Source organism: Triticum urartu, chromosome 1 (assembly GCF_003073215.2).
Source record: "Triticum urartu cultivar G1812 chromosome 1, Tu2.1, whole genome shotgun sequence".
NCBI lineage: Eukaryota > Viridiplantae > Streptophyta > Magnoliopsida > Poales > Poaceae > Triticum > Triticum urartu.
In genome coordinates this window covers 352,817,811-352,831,354 of record NC_053022.1, presented here as the reverse complement: position 1 = coordinate 352,831,354, position 13,544 = coordinate 352,817,811, and the positions used below count along the sequence as shown (strand labels likewise).

The window sequence follows — 13,544 nt, the reverse complement described above, 5'->3', positions numbered from 1 at the left end:
GCCTTTTCTGGCCTTTGGATGATGTTTTAATCCCGCCTGGGCTCCATACGTTGGACACCGAGCGCTTAACGGTAGTGGGCCGCTGCTCCAGGAACTATTTCCGACGTTTATTGTGACTTTGGACCAAATGGGCTAAGGTGTCATGACTGAAAAAAAAGGCACTCTTCCGTCTCAGGGAGAGGCCACTACTCCCAACAAAAAACTGAAAGCCCCTCAATTCACCTCGATCTATCCTCTCGCTCATGTGACAATGGAGGAACCCTACACACGCCACCACCACTGCCATTCCATCCGGCTCGCAGGCCCTCGCCCCGTTCCTGAAGGTCAACCAACGTGTCCTCCCTCGCCAGCCACGCCGCCGTTCCCTCCGGCTCACAGCCCCTCGCCCCGTCCCTGAAGTTGAACCAACACTTCCTCCATTGCCCAGCCGCCGCTGCAGTCCTCCTTTTCCTGCCTTTCCCCATGGTGTAGCAGGCAGTGGTCCCTGCCCTGGCTATGCCTACTCTGGCTGGTCCATAGAGCTAAGAAAAAAAATCATATTGTTGGCAGCCAGATTGGGTATGAAGTTCAGATAATCTCTATACCACGGCAGCTACCAGATTGGGTACAGAAGGTGGATGTGAGTAGTACTCCCCTATATTCATTCTCATTTTCTAGCTCTTGGTTCGTAGATGTCCATATCAGAACTATTAAACTCAATGATGGCGAGTTCACATACTGTTGAAAATTTGAGATGTAATATTGTACTTAGTTACTATTCAGAAAGCCAACTGATATGACTATCTCAGTTTTCTGGTATTTAAATCTGGATGTACCAAATGCTTTCTATGTCTTGTGTATCACTGTGATGGCTAGCTTACACGACATGCTGACTTGTGCATACAAGTTTCACATTTTACAGGTTTTCTTATTGAGATTTTTTTCCAGGTTACTAAGATCCTTTGAATGTACTGCTGGCTGCATAGAATTATGGACTATTCGATCGAAACACACACATTTTCATTGGATTTGGAAACCTGGTGTTCTTTCAAACATTCGAAAAATCTGATCTTGAAATGGTAAGTACTTCTTTGCATCTTATTTTAAGTTTACATCTTGCACTTTACTTGACTCTGTCTATGAAGCTTATATAACTTGATAAGTGCACTGTTTGATTAACAAAATTATTTGACAAGTAAATATAGTTTTCTCAAATACTTGTACCATGTGCATAGTTCAAGGTACAACATGAACTATAGGAGATGGCGTGCACAACCAGTAGGTAGCTGCTACTATCTAACACTGTAATAGTCGTGGATCGTGAATCAATTGATAGTAAATCTTGACATGTTTCCTTTATATTGATTTATCCCTTGTATGCTCTTACAATCCATTTTCTATTTTCGCCGTAGACTTGAAAGTGACTAAATGAGTTCAATACTAATTTTAGGCCTCACAAATAAAATAGTTCACTATCAAAATTTAAATGTTGGTCTCACTTCCTTGCAGATTCTTACGATAAATTTAGAAAGCCATATTTTGTTGATTTTGCCGGTTTTCTGACCGGTTTATTTTTTATTCTGCACTACTTTCTGCCATGTGTTAGCTATGGAATGAAATATCACTGACTCTGATCATGTATGCTTCCGTATCACATACTTTGCCTATTGTGAGCAGCTCTATGCACATACAAAATGTTATCTGGCAACATTTTCTTACTAGAAGCACAACCAAATTCTCAGGGAATTATAAGTTGAATAGTTGATCATGTATGCATCATGTCGTGTCCTGGACAAAAAAACAAATAGTTCAGTATATATTTATGTCGCAGTGAGCTGAAATGCTTATTATTTTTGCCGAGGACACATAGATGCATATTTTGACAATCCCTCCATTGGATCATCTTATTACATTAGAGAGATGCTCCCATATTTATTTCATATTTTTTGATAACTTTTGAACCGTTAGAAGTTTAGGGACACTTAACTAGTTCTGTGGCAAGCTATGGTAGACACAGTTTTACCTATATATATATATATTGTCATATGATCTCTTATGCTAAAGTAACAATTCAATCATAATTTCAAGTATGAATCATAAACTTCATTGAGAACCAACAAACTCTAATCTCAGTCATTGAGGCAATTGCAATTTATCATAACATAGGAAAGAGTCAATATAAGAGCTTTTCAGCAAGTCCACATACTCAATCATCTTTTAGTCTTTCACAATTGCTAACACTCACGCAATATTTATGGGTATGAAGTTTTAATCGGACGACTCGACCGTGATTGATTTCAGTTTCACCATGGTGATCATCAACTCTGCGGTGATAATTGCTGACCTGACGCATCAGGTGAAATCCATCCAGCATATTTTTATATATTATATATTGCTTTCTTTAAAAGAGAAATTATTCTGGCTTGTAAGTTCTCCAATGCAGGACGGGGTTATTATATCATTGCGCTGTTGAAGGACTCATACCGATTTATATCACGGTCAAATATGGAGAGTCTCAAGCCAACTCCTCGAGTAGTCTTGAGACTCGGGGGCTACAATGACATGACTCGGGAACTCCGGGTCATTGGAGGGAATGATAACCCGGTTCCGGAGGACACTGCCATATTAATGAAAATTTAAAGGCCGTCATAAAATTGACGGTTCAAAATAAAGATTCTGGTTTAAAATCCGGTTCAAGAGACATATCTCTCCCACAAGCTTCGAAGCTCTCAAATCCGGTTCAAACATCCGGCTCAAGGTAAATTTGTCTTTTACAAAGCTTTTAAGCTCTCAAATCCGGTTCAAACATCCGGCTCAAGGTAAATTTGACTCTTACAAAGCTTTTAAGCTCTCAAATCCGGTTCAAACATGGGTATCCTGCCTTACGGCTTATCCTATTATGGTCACTTGGGGGCTTCCTGCTCATCGAGCATAGCTGTCGGTACCTTCTTGATTGACGCGATGCCAAAATTTATATGGTCACTTGGGGGCTTCCTGTTCGAACATAGGTCATATTCGAACCAAAGAGAACATAGCTGTCGTAACCCTCTTGATCGGTGCAAAGTCAAACTCACTAGGGGGCTTCTTGATCGTATTCGAATCATAGCTTAACCCCTTTTGGGTCCGACTTGGATCGTATTCGAATCAGGGTCGTTAAAAACCTCTCAAGGTCATTTGGGGGCTTCCTGTTCAAACATAGGTCGTATTCGAACCAAAGAGAACATAGCTATTGGTACCCTCTTCATCGGCGCAACGCCAAAGCCAATGGGGGCTACATGATCGTATTCGAATCCTAGCCTAACCCCTTTGGAACGGTTTACTGATCGTATTCGAATCAGAAGCCTTGATTTTCTTTTTGTCTGGATTAAGTTTTTTGAACACAATCTTTTGGGTTTTGAGACTTTTTTGCTCATATCTGAAGCATATATATATGTGGTTTCTATTAACCTGCCCTGGCTTTCGACGGACAAGTCGCCAACATATGACAATATTAATACTTGGAAGGTTTGACTTCTAAGTTTTGGGTTATCACCCTTATTGCACAGGTATCATAAGCCGGCAATACGATTCAATATCACAAGTATGATATTGTTTATACATGATTATGTTTAAACCACCCCTGGCTATGGAATTTAAGCCATCCGTATATTTTGAATTATGCCATTGGAATCATGCGTGTATCAAAGATTGGGTTATCACCCTTACTGTGCAGGTCACATAGACCGACAGTGCAAATTCAATATCACTGGATAAGAATACATTTGGGTGGTTTCCTGCCCTGGCTTTTGACATTAAGTCGCCAGGGCGTATGTTGTTTAAACTCTGTGCAGGATTTGTAAAACTATGACTTATATAAATGCTTAAGTCCAAGCTCATCATTAAACGTGATGCTTCAGAATGATCATCCATGCTGGATTTTCTCAGAGGCTATAAATAGTCGGGTTATAAAAATTCCGGCTTACAATGGAGGCGTATTAAATCGTCATCGGCCAAGAGCCGCTGGGTATCTAAAACTCCGGATTTACTTGTCAACAGATAAGGTACTTGAATCTTTAAATAGCCAAACTTGGCTGGATTTTCATTATGATATTGAATGATTGAGGTTTTCAAACCGGGTTATTCAAATCTTTAATAGCCAACATGGCTGGATTTTTATTATGGTTATCAGTAACTAATATTATGATTGTGGTTTTCAAAGTCGCTTCAGCGCAATGGCTAGTATTTTATCAATGGATATGATTTATTCTACAATGAAAGGAATAGTCCCAAGTCGCTGCAGGCTTACGACCCGGTACTTGGGGGCTACATTATTTAAGTTGAGATTACATTAAATATGCAAGTCCCATGTCACTGCCAGTATGCACCATGGCACTTGGGGGCTAATGTAAAGTCATTTTTTGTTCAACTTATTGGAAGACCCGACTCATCACATTATAATGAGCTGACCCTTGGGGGCTACCAATTGCTCCTGACAAAAATTCAAGGTACACAAGCATTAATTCATTATATTGAATGGTCTGCTATTTAGTTGGTAGAGTACAAAGCTCTTAACCTTGTGGATGTGGGTTCAAGCCCCATGGTGGAGATCATATTATATGATGTTATTATCAATAAACTATATACAAAGTCCCGGCTCAGTATTATCTTACTAAGCCGGCCCTTGGGGGCTACACGTTGTTGTTCAAGTTTACATGATTATATCTACAAAGTCCATGCTCATTATTGCATAATGATCCGGCCCTTGGGGGCTACACTGGTTGAAGTTTTCATGAACATAAGGCAATTACAAGTCTCAGGCTGCTGCAAGCATGACAACCCGACACTTGGGGGCTACAGGTGATATGCATATAAGGGAGAAAAAAATCTTCAAATTCTCAGTTTGTAGTAGACCAGATTAGCCCGGTGCCTGCAACAATCATGACCCGACATCATTTATTTATAAACTGGCAATTTTGGCAATCATAAATCGGCAAGATCTACATCTTTAAGCCGGATGAATATCAGTTGAATATTTCAAGACCAATATTTTTGTAAAGTCGGAGCATTGAAGGCCGACTCAAATGGATTATTTATTATAATATTTTTATACAAGAGCCAATGTTAGGAAATTGGTTATGAAGCTGGCCCATTGACCCGGATTTTTTAGAAGAAGTGCCTGGATTTTTGCATTGGCAAGGTTTGGACATCTTTGTTAAAAGAGATTTTCTGTAAGATCTTGAGTATGCATCCAGGAAGAAATGACAACAATTTAAAGATGATCAGGTGCCGGTTCAGGAATTTTTTAACCCGGAGCACAACCTATCAAGTTTGTTCTTGTGTTTATTTTACAGGATCAGTTTAACACGGATAAATCCAAATTAAATTGGGGGCTAATGTCGGGGATATACCCCGCAGCATAACCCGGCCGGAAGTATAACCCGGCCGGACTTGGCGACTGACCAGAGACCCGTCTGATACTTGGTGTTTTATTTGTAAGCCGCCCGGAGATTGGCCACTCACTGGTAATCCGGCGGGCGGGTCAGACGGACGACAAAGCGCAAGGCCCGGACGGTCGGCTCGTAATATGGTGGGCCGACTTAAGAGGAAAGGCATAAAGAATATTCCCTTACAAAGGAAGCAAGACTAGGACTCCACCTGTAATTAAGTAATCCTAATCCTACTAGGACTAATCATGTAACCCGCTCCTTCAACTTATATAAGGAGGGGCAGGGCTCCCCAAAGAGGGAGAAGGAGCAACAAACAATATCTAGGGCTAGAGAGAAAGGGGGAGCCGGCTTATGCGCCGGCTCTCTCATGAGCATAATGAGATCTAGCCACAAACAACATATAGGAATATTACCGGATGATGTTTCCCGGGGTCCGAAGCTGTCTAAATCCTTGTCTTGTGCGTTGATCCGCCCTGCGTCTCTCATCCCTATCAACCCCTCTCAAGCTACCACAAAGATGCGCTGGCCTCATGACTAAATCCTCACACTAGGACATCTGTTGTGACAATTCCACGACAGTTTCCATGCAAAGATGTCCTGGTTCTCATGGATGAACTCGATGAGCGTGCTTTCCTATTTCGGATCCAGATTAGCACTGATACTGAACTGCTTGGATGAATCGCCAGGAACGAAATCAACTAGCTTAGTGCCATCTGTTGACTTAAACTTCAGGACCAGATCGTGCTCCGTAGTTGGCTTTTTCAAAGATGTCATATCTGCCGGGTCAACATTATCCTTGTAAAACTTCAGCTGCTCTGTTGCACAAACAGAATCAGCATATGCAACATCGCCTACTTCACACTCCAAGGATACCTTGCGACTCCCATGTACTATGATGGTGCCCTTGTGACCCGACATCTTAAGATGTAAGTAAATGTAACAAGGCCTCGCCGCCCGAACAGAGCATGATAAGGGCTCTTGATTTTAACCACTTCAAAGGTCAACGTCCCTTGATCTGGAATCATACTCATCTCCAAAAGCAACTTCCAAAGATATCTTACTAACCGGATATGCCGACTTACCAGGCACCACACCGTGAAAAACAGTGTTTGACAGTTTAAGGTTTTTGTCGGTCAACCCCATACGACGGAAATTTTCATAGTAAAGGATATTAATGCTGCTGCCTCCATCCATGAGCCCCTTAGTAAATTTGTATCCTCCAACCTGAGGCGCCACCACCAGCACAAAATGACCCGGATTATCAACCCGAGGCGGGTGATCCTCACGACTCCAGACAATGGGCTGCTCAGACCACCGTAAATAACGGGGAACCGCCAGCTCAACGACGTTTACTTCCCTTTTGTGAAGCTTCTGATCCCTCTTACATAAACTTGTGGTGAAGACGTGGTACTACCCACTATTCAATTGCTTCTGATTACTTTGATAACCAGATTGCTGCTGGTGGTTCCCCTGACCAGATTGCTGATTATAACCGCCCTGATTGACTTGGTTGCTTTGATTGCCTTGGCCCTGAAAACCGGAATGAGAACCGCCACCACCGTAACCCGGACCATGAGAGCCGGAACCTGAGCCGCCATTTGGCCCATGATTGTTCTGGAAAAGATGGGATTTCCTGAATTCTTTCATGATATTGCAATCCTTCCATAAATGCTTGGATGGCTTCTCACGAGATCCGTGCTTTGGACACAGCTGATTCATCAGCGCTTTGAGGTTGATGTTTGACCCTTCGGCCTGAGTCGGCCCTCCTTTGCACCGCTGGTTATAATCCTGCACGCCAGTGTTAGCCAGGAAGTCCAAACTCCCCCTCAGCTCTGCGTTTACCAATGCCACCTTGCTGCCCTTTCACACCGCTACTCTTTTTCCCTTATCTGGCCTTTCCTCATCATACTCGGGGTCCTTGGTACTATCAAAGTCGGCATATTTGACAAGAGCCCCCATGAGCTCCCCCATATTGTTACAGTGGTGCTTAAGCCGCCCAAGTTTCTACTTAAGGGGCATAAAACAACAATTCTTCTCTAACATTAAGACTGCTGAGCCGGCGTTGATTTGATCCGATGAGTGCAGGATGGCCGAGACCCGGCGCACCCAATGGGTTGTTGACTCGCCCTCTTCTTGGACACAGGCATCCAAATCCACAATTGACATAGGCTGCTTGCACGTAACTTTAAAATTATGGATAAACCGGGCTTTTAACTCGGCCCATGATCCAATGGAGTTGGCTGGCAGCCCCTTCAACCAAGTACGGGTTGTTCCTTCCAACATCATGGTGAAGTACTTAGCACATGCAGCATCGACAACATCCAACAGCTCCATCGCCATCTCATAACTCTCAACCCACGCCTCAGGGGGTAAGTCCGTTGTGTAGTTGGGTACCTTGCGAGGACCCTTGAAATCCTTGGGCAAACGTACGTTACGTAAAGCCGGCACTAAACATGGTACTCCCAAGGTTTTGGAGGTCACACCTATCTCCACTGAAGTTGTCGGATAAACCGGAGGATGATGATGAGCCGCTTGCTGAGCCGCCAGCTCAGCCTCCCGACATGCTCTAACCTGATCCACCAGGGCCTGAGTATTAACACCACCACGCGCCGGGTCATGTCCACGGGGCAGGTTACGGTGTTGCTCACTGCTTGATACGGCTGGGGAGTCCATGTGCCTGCTATAACTCCGGCTTGGGCGTGGGGTTGAGTGAATCCTCTCGCGACTGTAAGGATAAGCCTCCTGTTGTACCAGTGCTATCTGAAGAACCTCTCTAGCCCTCCGTGTTTCGATCGCAGCTAGAGACTCACCTTCAACTGGGAGAGTCGCCAATCGTCTCGCCGCAGCGATCATGTTATCCAACGGGTTAGAATAATGACCCGGTGGCGTCGGCACATACTGTGGTGGGGTATTATTCAAACGAGGCAGATCGGTTGTGCATGGCTAAGCCGGTGCTCCAGTCCTAGGCGTGGCTACCACCCGGTTTACCTCTGGCGGGTCACTGGTCCCTGCACCTGGTGTGTTGAAGAGGTTCCTCGCCTCGTAAACCGGAGGCATATGACTTCGTTGCCTTCTCCTCATAACTTCGTTTGACGCGTTCTGATCCATCGTGAGCCAGAAAGAATCAGCCTGGATCCGTTATGCCTGAGCATCCAGAGCAGCTCGCTCCGCAGTCATCCTCGCGTTCTCAGCTGCCAGATCTTCCTTGGCTTGAACTATCTCATCTCTCAGTTTTGTGACTTTTGCGTTATGCTGAACTTGATCTGTCGGGTTAACCTCTGCTGCTAACAATGTTGTCAAATTGTCCAGTAGGTCGGTTAAAATCTTAGCCGGCAGGTGCACAGGGCCTCCTGCCCCGGCAGCCGTTGCCGTTGCTGACCCGGAGATTATTTCCGCTGCAGTCGAAGAATTCTGCACTGGTTGTGTAACGTCCATGAAGATCGCGACTCTACTCGGCGGCTCATAGGGGTCCAGAATACTGTCGCCATCAGAATAGCCCCCAAGACGGCCGTCTTGCAGCTGATACAACGACTCGGTTTCACCAATGGACGACTCACCATCAGAGTAGACGACCGTCTCACCACCGGGCATAGATCTATCCTCAGATTCTACCATGAATCCCACGAAGGCACGTTTCACGGCAGGCTGAACTTGGGCGGGTCGCGCACGCTGAGATGTCTCGATGATGTCGGTGCAGATGTCCAGCTCAGGGCCCGGTTCACCGATCTTGCCGATGAAAACATGAATTCCGCCAAAGGGGACCCGGTACCCGTACTCAATTGAGCCGGCCTCGGGGCCCTAGCCTGCATCGTCGATGTAGAGCTTGCTGCGATGACTCTTGGTCATCCGGCCCATAGTGTATCCCTTGATCCCTTCGAAGTTGCCCTTCAAGAACTCAAAACCACTGTGCGCTGCCCCACGATGGGCGCCAACTGTCATGGTTTTGTCACGACAGATGTCCTAGTGTGAGGACTTAGTCGTGGAGCCATCGCGTCGAGGTTAGCCTAAAGGGGTTAAACGGGACAAAGGATACAGGGAATTTATCCTGGTTCGGCCCCTTGCGGTGAAGGTAAAGGCCTAATCCAGTTTGAGGTGGTATTGCTTGTGTTTGGATTACCAGGGAGCGAATACACTTGACCTAGCTTTCGATCTCTTGTCTCATGCCCTAAGCCACCGTCGGGTCGTCCCTTTATATTCACAAGTTGACGCCCAGCGGCTTACAGAGTCCTGGGCGGCTCATAAACAACGTGTCTGGCCTGGCGACTAATTATACTTGCCTTACAATACAAGTCATACATATATGGCGGTTTACACTTATGGGCTTTAATCCGCCTTTGGGCTTTGGGCCCTTTAACAAGTCTGCTTTATGAACCGCCATCTTCAACATCTTCATGGGCTTCGTCTTAATGAACCGTCAATAGGATAACCCGGCCCCTCTTGGGCGGGTCACACCTAATGTTCATATCCCCAACACCCATGGAGCACTTGTGCTTTCAATCTCCCCCTTTTTGGTAATTGATGACAACATACATCAAAGCTTTAGATAAGTATATAGAGAATAACAAGTAAAGCTTTGGAAATACATGTAACATGCATATGCTCCCCTACATGTATGCAATCATGTAAATATGGAATATAAGAGCATGTAAATGCATAAGCATGACAGAGCAGGCAATGAGTTACATGTATCTTGGCTATATGCATCGGAGCAAATGATGTGAATATAGGTATTGTACCTTCATGTTCATGAGTCCTTCTTGCAAACAATATGTACATCAGCAAGAGATCATCATGCAAATGAGTGTGATGCATATACTTACCTTGTGGTCTTGAGCTGGCTTTGGAAGAGATGAACCTGAGTAAACAAGGTCAGATAACACAGAAACATCTACTGAACAGAGCAAGAACAATAAACCACAAGAGTACCAAGATTGGGATGACATGTAGAGAGCGAGTAATAGGTACTCTATTGGATATAGACATGTCCCCAAGAACAAAGATATGCAATGAATTCGAAGATTTCCTTCCCTAGGATGTCTTTCTCCCCCGAAATCTTATATTGGATAATGGGAGAATGTAGGAAAAGAAAATCAGAGCAAAACAAATCAGATCACAAAAAAATCATAACACAAATTAACACGTCTTTCCCCTTTTAAAGACATGTGACTTCTCTCCTATTGAATACCAAGCATCTGGGGCTCTTTGATGTGATTAAGCATTCTCCCCCTTTGATGTGATCAGGCTTTGATGTGAACTCTCTCTCCCCCTTTGACATGAATTTCCAAGAAGGGTCTTCTGGAATGTGAGTCAAATAGGTTTGGTCCTTGAGTCACATAGCAAAGCAGCATGTAGAATGTGATGCAGGTAGAGGACAAGAATCATTGAGTGGAGCTAGATCAAATATGCATAATGCAAATGGAAAAGTGTCTTCTCAACGTTGAAATCGGTAACACCGGGTTTTTTTCTTTGGTGGCACCGAGATTATTCGGTTTGACCAAAAGAGAAAAACCGGTGTGTCCGAGTTTAACACAAAGAGAACACTTGTCAACTCAGCTCACTAGGCAAATAAGATCTCACAAAGATTTGCAGGGAATTAACTCAAAGATTTGCAATGAATTGGACGTAGGGAATTCAAAAACGAACAAAGAAAAGAAAAGAAATCTAGATGAAGTTTTTTTCAATAAGAAGGGAAACAAATATTGCAGGAGAAAAATGCAAGAACTCAGAGAAACACTAGAGAACTTCATTTAGAATTGGTCGGCGACAAACTCACCTATGTTAGAGTATATTGACTGAGGAGTCAAGTGAGAACACTTGATCGTAGGTCATACTCATTGTTTAAGCTCAAAATGGGCTTACCATTTTTTGTTTAAGCATTTTGATGTATTCACATCTTGTTGAGTTGCTTTGACCCATGACTTGGGGTAAAGCTTCTCTAAGATGGAATAACATACCTTGGGTGGTGGTGTTGAACTTGATCATGTAGCTGAACTTGTGTAGGATGCTCAAGGTTGATGTAGCTCATCAAGAGTTGGGAGCACCACTTGTAGTTTGAGTTCATCTACCTACATGGGTTAGTCTTCCAAGAAAGAGCACTTGTGTATCCAAAATGACAAACATGAAATTTGATACCAAATGAAATTTGATATAAAGAAATTGTCAAAGGATATGTTGAAAGATTTCATGCTTCCTTGTCTTCAACCACCATGTTGTAGAGACTTGGTGATGTAGAGATTGCTCAAGATGTGGGTGATTTGCAATCTCATAGATTTAGATTCAACCAAGTACGTACAAGGGTTAGATAGAATGCAAGGGTGCAAATATATATCCAAGATATATTATCATTATCATAAGAGAAATGTCAAGGGTTAGTCAAAGGCTCATGCCTTGAATGTATTCAAATGGAGTTTCTACTTCAAGTTTGAGGCATCAATGATGTTCAATTCACCTCTCAAACGGCAAAATACTTTCTCATCGAGTGGTTTGGTGAATATATCCGCCAATTGCTTATCGGTACGGACATGCTTAACATCAATATCCCCTTTAGCAACATGATCTCGAATGAAATGATAACGAACTTCAATATGCTTAGTTCGAGAATGTTGCATGGGATTGTGAGCAATCTTAATAGCACTTTCATTGTCGCAAAGCAATGGAACATGTTTCACATAGATCCCATATCTTTAAGAGTTTGGGTCATCCAAAGTAATTGAGCACAACATGAACCGGCGGCAATGTATTCCGCTTCGTCGGTGGATAAGAATACTGAGTTTTGTTTCTTGGAGGACCAAGACACAAGAGATCTACCAACAAATTGACTAAGTACATGAAGTGGACTTTCTATCAACCTTGTCACCGGCATAGTCCGAATCGGAGTAGCCAACAAGATCAAAGGAGGACCTCTTAGGATACCAAATGCCAAAATTTCACTACAAAAAAATAGACTTCCGTAATGATACGTGTTTGTCACAGTAGGTCACGTTTTTTGTCATGCATGTACATCCATGACAAATTTATGACAGAATCAAGATAGTCATACATGTGTGCTGTCGCAGAAGTGTTCCATGACATTACCAAAATTATCATCATGGAAGTGTCCACTTCCATGACGATAAACCGCGCGTCACAGAAGTACTTTCGTCAAGGGTGACCGACACGTGGCATCCACCGTAATGGAACGCCGTTAAGCTATCGGGTCCGATTTTGGATCCGATAACCCGTTAACAGCCCCGACCAATGGGGATTTTCCACGTGTAAAATCATCATTGGCTGGAGGAAACACGTGTCGGCTCACCGTTGGGACAGATGTCATCCACTCATTGGACCCAAAGCACCTATGATACGTCGACACGTGGCACGGCCCAACAGAGGCCCATTCCTATGAAAAGGTCGGCCCGTTTGACTTGGTCAAAAGGTGGCGGGCCGGCCCACGGCAAGCTCGTTAATGGCATGTTCGCATATAGCCCATTTATAGCCCGCTAACCCAGGGCCCGTTTATGGCCTATTCAAATTAGGCCCAGTAGCGTCATCTGGGCCGTCCAATATAATTCCAGCCTGTTTGAAGTTCCGGCCCATGTATGGCCCATGATGTCTTTTGGCCCATATGAGGCCCTTAGTAACCCTCGGCCCATTAACGGCCCGTGGTAAAACTGGCCCGTAATGAACAATGTATCACTTTATACCCATTAACGGTCCATTATTCCGTTGGGCCATTTTCAGCCCATGTTATCTTTCAGCCTTCTCAGGGCCCATTTATTCTTGGGCTCATTTCCAGCATTCATTTACTTTCGGCCCATTACTGTCATTTTCTGCTTGTGGGCCAAATACAGCCCGTGGTTACAGTCGGCCCGTTTGTGGCCTGTTAGTATGTTGGGATGTTTTCATAGCATCATCAAATACGGCCTACTAACGACGACACGTTATAGTCAGCCCGACGATTTCAACTCTAGCCCATTTACGGCCATAAATGTGGTCTGTTATTGGCCCATGTTTGACCAACCGATCATACGGGCTGTAGAAGGCCCATTGATGATACGGCCCGTAGAAGGCCCATTGTGTCTACGCCCCATAGAAGGCCCATTGTTTCTACGGCCCGTAGAAGGCCCATTGTGTCTACGCCCAGTAGAAGGCCCATTGTTT

At 44.1% G+C, this 13,544-nt stretch overlaps 1 long non-coding RNA gene across 1 annotated transcript; it reads left to right on the top strand.

The window, feature by feature from the left end:
- Window positions 1–201: 201 nt before the first annotated feature.
- On the top strand, window positions 202–3,047 carry LOC125533386. The gene is made up of 3 exons (XR_007294269.1): window positions 202–619; window positions 928–1,058; window positions 2,281–3,047. It is a non-coding gene; the product is annotated as an uncharacterized LOC125533386 (long non-coding RNA).
- Window positions 3,048–13,544: the final 10,497 nt, after the last annotated feature.